Here is a 6115-nt window from a genome sequence, read left to right as displayed (position 1 = left end):
TAGAAACTCTTTGTGCTTACTGTTTTAGTCAATTATGAAACCAAAACAAATTAGATACAAGCATCATTGCACATCTAATAAAATTCAAATTAACAATATTAAATAAAATGATGAATCACGTTGTCTGGCTGAAGTGGCATCTTCTCTTTAAACATGACTGTTGTACTTTGGGCTTTGGTGCAAGTTCTCTTGGGGTAGGAGATCTAGGCCATCGTGTACGAACAATGCTCTCATCTCTCTTCTCTAGTTCTCATCGCTTGGCATGAATTAATCATTTCCTATGAGTTTTTGCACGGGATCATTCTCTGTTCATTTCTGCAGAGAACATAAGTAGTAGTATTAGGAGCCTACAGGAAGGCAAAACTATAAAAGCAAAGTCTTTTCTGAAATCACATGGTTGAACTCAGCGAGAAGGTGGTCATGCAAATAATCCTTAACATGCTCCTATTGATTTCCTCTTGCTTGTCGCTGACTTTTCATGTGACAATGAAAATTTATTTTGGAGAGAATGTGTGTGGATCCTCAGGGGCTGAGGACTCTAGTTTGGGTGCCGTGTTCTAAGATGTATTCTCTTAATGACCTTCTTATTTCACCACCAGTCATCTTCCTTTGTCCCATGCACCATCAGAGCATGGACAGTTTAAAGGATCCAGCTGGACAATCAGGAGACCTGGGCTCTGGTTCTAGCTGAAGCCTTACCTACTCTCTGACTGCAGTAAAGCTTTCTATTAGTTCTCTTCCAGTCCGAGACAAGCCACCATCATCTCTTGCTCCAACTGAAATGGCCTCCCAACTCACCAACCTGCTTCCATGCTTGGCCCCTCCGCCATCCATTTCTCACCCTAGAACAGAGGATGATCTTCTTAAGTTGTGCATTAATCATGTAACTTTCTTGTTTTAAACCTCTCCACTGAAGTTTCAATTTTATTTATAGTAAAGTCCCTGACCGAACACACTGTATGTCCATTTGTCACCCACCTCTATTTTCACCCTACAGCAGAAAGTAATCTTAAATTATAAATTAGGCATGTCACTTCCCCGTTTAATACTCTTCCACTGAGGTTCCAGTTTTATTTATAATAAAATCTATGGCCTACCAAGCTATATGAAATCCAGTCCCACCTACCTCTCCAGATCCATCCCCCACCTCACTTCTTCACATTCTCCACACCCAGCCCTAGAGTTTCATTTCAGCTCTTTAAATTGCCGAGTTCTCCTTTGAATGAGGTTTTTTTTTTTTTTTTGCATGACACCAGCCATGCGCTGCTTTATTGAGCACAAGATTTTCAGTACAAGAAGTTGCCACAGAAGCAGGGGTTTAGATTCAACCATGCCCATGTGCAAGGGCGCTGGTCCCTGTCCAGGGCACATAATCAGAGAAGTGATACAGCCATGCCGAGGTATACTTGTGTGCAGAAATGGACACACAGGCTTCAGGAGCATCAGTAACTGACCATCGAGATCATGGTCTTCTTGGAAGGAATAAATTTAAGAATGTTGCTCAGCCCCACAGAGTTGTGGCGACTCCGCAGGGTGAAGGCTTGTAGGGGTGACGTCCTCAGTGGTGCTGCCCTGCAGAGGCTGAAGGTGTCATCCCATAGGCTTTATAGAGGAGGTCGAGAAGCTCCCTCTTCTCATCTTCTGGGAGGAAACTGGAGTTGGCTGCATTGATGTTCAGCCTCCTAAACTCCTCTTCAGTAAAGCCCATGTCCTGTTTGGTCATCTGGTAATCAGTGTCCAGGGTGGACTTGAAGATGAGTGGGTCATCTGTGTTGAGTGAGTAGTTAGCCTGGTCATTTCTGAGACGAACAACTGCATGCTCTGTGTCCGGCTTCCAGGCACCAGTGAGGTAGCTGGACCAGGGGCATACCTCGAAGTGCATGTTTGCCTGCCGCAGCCTGTCATAAAGGGCCTGGTCTTCCAGGGTGTGGTAGCCATGTCCCAGCCGCTCTGTCCTGAATATGTCCACAGCCTCGGCTGAGCCCACTTCCCCGGCGTGGACAGTACGGTGAATGACGCTCTTCAGAGCCTCCTCGTAGGCCTGGACATGTCCAGAGAAGAGGCTGCTTCCTTGGATGGTCTCGTCTCCAGCCAGGTCGATGGCCACCACGGTCTGCTGCTGGTACTTGTTACACAGCTCCACCACCTCAGAGGACCAGTTGGGCTGGTGGCGCATGCAGCACAGGATGGACCAGGCCTTGACCCCGAAGTCTCGCTCCCCCTCCCGCAGGCCCTGGCCCACTAGGGCCACCACCTCGTCTGGGGTGAGGTCCCCTTCAGCCTGGTTCCAGGGGATTGGCTCCACTTTGGAGTTGGCCAGCAGGTGAGGGCTGTAGCGCACCTCCACGTACACCACGCCCTCTTTGGCCTTCATCTCTACAAACTCATAGGCGATCCTTTTGATAGCCTCCCGGCAGCCCGCGATAGCTGGCATGTAGTACTCAAACTTGGCCAGGAAGCCCGGGAGGGAGAGCGGCTTTTCCATGCCGATGACGTTCTGCAGCCCCTCTGCTGTGTTAGCTGGGAGGGTGATCCCTCTCCTCCTGCCATAGTATAAGATGGTTTCCGGCTTGATGGCTCCATCTAGGTGGACGTGCAGTTCTACTTTGGGCTTGTCGAAGGCGGGTGTCTGGGCCATGATCCCCTCGTGCGCGCCGGCGCTGATCCCTCCGCTGACGCTCGGAGGGTCTCTGCAGGCTCGTGGGCCACTCGACTTTCCCTGGGGCTGAATGAGGTTTTTGAATGGGCTTGTTGCTCTCCCTGAAACACTCTCTATCTCCACCAGTCAACTCCTCTCTTCCTGGTTTCTAATAATCCTTTAGAGTGTATCTTAAATCCTACCTTTACAGGTCAGGCTTCTCTGATTACCCTACCTTGGTTAAATTTACCCCCAGATCTTGTTCTCTGGATCCATCTTTTGCTGAACTCCATCAACAGTTTAACCGTGTGATGTGAGCATGCATTCCTCTTTGGGTCTGTCTTCCTCCACTGGAACATCAGCTCCTTGAGGGCAACAACATTGCTCTTTTATCATGGTATCCCCTGACACCTAGGACAGTGCAGGCATGGAGTCTATTTTGAATTATTGAGTTAATGTTGATGAAGGAATGGCAGCCCTCTTTCCACTGGGCTCATTTTCTGGACTTTATTTTCCTTAGCTATAAAGTGGAGCTAACATCATCTGCTTTACTTGACCTCATGTATTTAATACAGAAACGCCAGTTTTGTAGTTGGCCCCATGCTTGGTACCAGGGATACAGAGTGTACTGAAAAAAGTTCAAGGGGTCTCAAAGAGAGTCAAGTGCTAGGGATTTGGTATCAATAGCCAGGCAGAAGATGCGGGGAGTCAGGCTGACTGCCTGGAGAGCTCCACCCCTTGGGCACTAATAGTCCAGTGCCCCAGGAGCCTTTCTCTCCTGCCAGGGATGGTCTGGGGGTCACTCATTTTACATGTATGCACTGAAGGATCATGTCAGGTACTTAGCAGCTCTAAGTCTTTCCACCATCTTTGCACTTTATCTCTTATTTAACATAGCTTCTTTCTACTTTTATTCTGGAGATCAAATGGAGTGAGTTTAACTTGATTCATCAGTGCATTCATTCGGGGCACACATGATAAGCACCTTCTATGTATCAAGCACTAGGATTGTGAATTTTGCTTCTGCTACCACTGAGACAACGCAGCTCTGGCCCTAACGTTGGGGCTTGATGTTCTATTTGCTTTTCCGAAGTCCACCTTCCTTATAGAACTCCGTGGCATCATAGCCATGTGGTGAACTGGAGCGGAATTTAGGAACTCAGCCTTCTTACCTCATTCTACAGCAATAGTGTGACATTGGGTGGGTTTCTTAACCTCTCTAAATCAAGGATTTCCTAACATGTAAAACAAGGCTATAAATTCCCACTCCACCCACTTCTTTGAGTTCTTTTCAGACTTGAGATAATGAGCATGAGGGAGCTTAAAAGAAGCATAGAGCAAAATGAAAACATAATTAACTCAATGACTGTAAAATGCCAAGAGAGGTAAAGATAAGGAAACTAATGCTGATTACATATTTACCCTGTGCTTGAGGCTTTGCTAAATGCTTCATGTATGATACTCTGTCACAAAAAGCCATTTTTCCTGGAGAGGAAACTGGGACCAAGAATGTCAGGTCGCTTTTCAAAGACTGTTCAGCCAATAGGCAATGAGGTTGGCTCTCCCGCCAGATCTGGGTGACTTTTAAGGCCAATATGCCCACTGCTTCAGGCTGTCCAAAACAATGGAACATTGTATATCATTGTAGAGGGTCATTCAGCCTCTACCTAAACGCTTCCATATGGGTGTGGTCTGGTTTCCTTGGGGTCCTTACTCTGGGGACAGATAGGATGGACCTAAGATCAGAATATCTCTCTATTGGTAATGTTAGATCTTTTGCCCTCCCTCCGTCCAACTGGAAGTGCCCTCTATAAGTCATGAGTTTGCTGGCAATCTGGGGAATGTCTTAAAAAATTTCTTTCTTGGCCAAGTATGATGGCTCAAGCCTGTAACCCAGCACTTTGGGAGGTCGAGGAGGGAGATCACCTGAGGTTAGAAGTTTGAGACCAGTCTGATGAACATGGCAACACCCATGTTTACTAAAAATACAAAATTAGCCAGGTGTAGTGGTGCATGCCTGTAATCTCAGCTACTCAGGAGCCTGAGGCAGGAAAATCACTTGAACCTGGGAGGCAGAGATTGCAGTGAGCCGAGATCATGCCATTGCACTCCAGCCTGGGCAATAAGAACAAAACTTTTTCTCAAAAAAGTCCCTTTTTACTTTCAGACAACCTAAGTTGCCCCAGGTCCCGGTGGTAGGCCATCAGCTTCACAATTCCAGAAATGCCTCCTTGTCTGCTGAAAGTTTCAGCCGCTTTCTGAATTCTGGGGATGGCTCTCTATTCAGTAGGTAATAGAATAACAGGGTAGAGGCTGCATCAAGAGAGATGAAGCCTGCAGCAATTTGGTAGCAGCTAACACCCCAAATACCCTGAGTTTCATCTGTATTCATTCCCCCCAGTGCTGTGGACAGCTCCTGCGGACTTCAGTTTATCTCAGCCTCAAAGCTAATAGAGTTAAACCAGCTGGTCAATTTAAACAGGAGCCGAAGCAGTGAGATGTTACTGTATTCTGAGATGGTGCTAATAAACTTTAATAGATTTCAGCTAACAATTTGGTATAAATTAGACATTGCACTGCTGCTGAGGTAATAACTTTTGGCATTAAATAACAGAAAATCAAGCTCTGTGATGTGCTTCAAAAGCACCTTCATCGAGCCTCTGAGATTCAGGCAGATTTCACTATTGATTACTGCTTACTCTTCCCCAAGCGTTAAGAAAACAGCAAACTGTTCCAAAATACACCCCCTAAAAGGGGCCCAGATTTTTTCTTCCACCTGCTCCATAACTCATTTACATTAAAGAACCCTTGGGCTTGAAATGGGTACAAGGTGACTGAAAGACTTCTAAGGATGAGTCAGGAGCCAAGATGTTAGACAATTCCCGTGAGAGCACCCAAGCACTTGTTCATATTTTTCTGGATCCTTCCAAAGTGTTCACCAGCTGAATAAAGTCATTCCCATTAGATTGTTTAACAATGGTTCCAATGTGAGCTCTGTGATGAGCATGGGTTAGGCACTAGAGTCAATGGAGTCTTTTGCAAGAGGCCTGACATGGCATTAGGAGAACTTGCTCAGGTGTTGGCTATGGCACTAATGATCTACATGACCTTAGGCAAGTGATTTAACTTCCCTGAACTAGAGTTCCCTCACTCCTTCCCCTAAAAGGACATAAGGAGGGAGGAAGTTTGAGAATCCCTGTGAAAGTATGCTGTAGGCTGGGAAGTGCTATCCAAACATATGTTGTGAGATTCAGTAGGCTGTGGGACGTTTAGGTGGTCTAGGGCACGCCGGGGTTCTGAAGTTCTGTGACATCAACATGAGTCTCAGAAACAGCCAGAATGTTCCCTGCTGCAGATGCATTGGCCCCACCTGTAGGGCCTCCTGACATCTACCCTACTCTCCCCTCTACTCACACTCTTTGAACTGTGCTCAGGAGCAGTGCTACAACTTCCACATTGGTCTTCACAGGGATTGAG

At 46.6% G+C, this 6115-nt stretch overlaps 1 pseudogene across 1 annotated transcript; it reads right to left on the bottom strand.

Moving 5' to 3' along the window:
- Positions 1 to 1228: 1228 nt before the first annotated feature.
- On the bottom strand, positions 1229 to 2720 carry LOC116534933 (annotated as a pseudogene). Its single transcript, XR_004261955.1, has one exon. The product of XR_004261955.1 is annotated as an adenosine deaminase pseudogene (transcript).
- Between the last annotated feature and the right edge of the window lie 3395 nt (positions 2721 to 6115).

The sequence above is a fragment of the Sapajus apella genome, unplaced genomic scaffold, assembly GCF_009761245.1.
Source record: "Sapajus apella isolate SASKATOON/1434 unplaced genomic scaffold, GSC_monkey_1.0 scaffold90, whole genome shotgun sequence".
Lineage (NCBI taxonomy): Eukaryota > Metazoa > Chordata > Mammalia > Primates > Cebidae > Sapajus > Sapajus apella.
The sequence above is the reverse complement of the archived record's forward strand: the minus strand, read 5'-3'. Positions and strand labels throughout refer to the sequence as shown.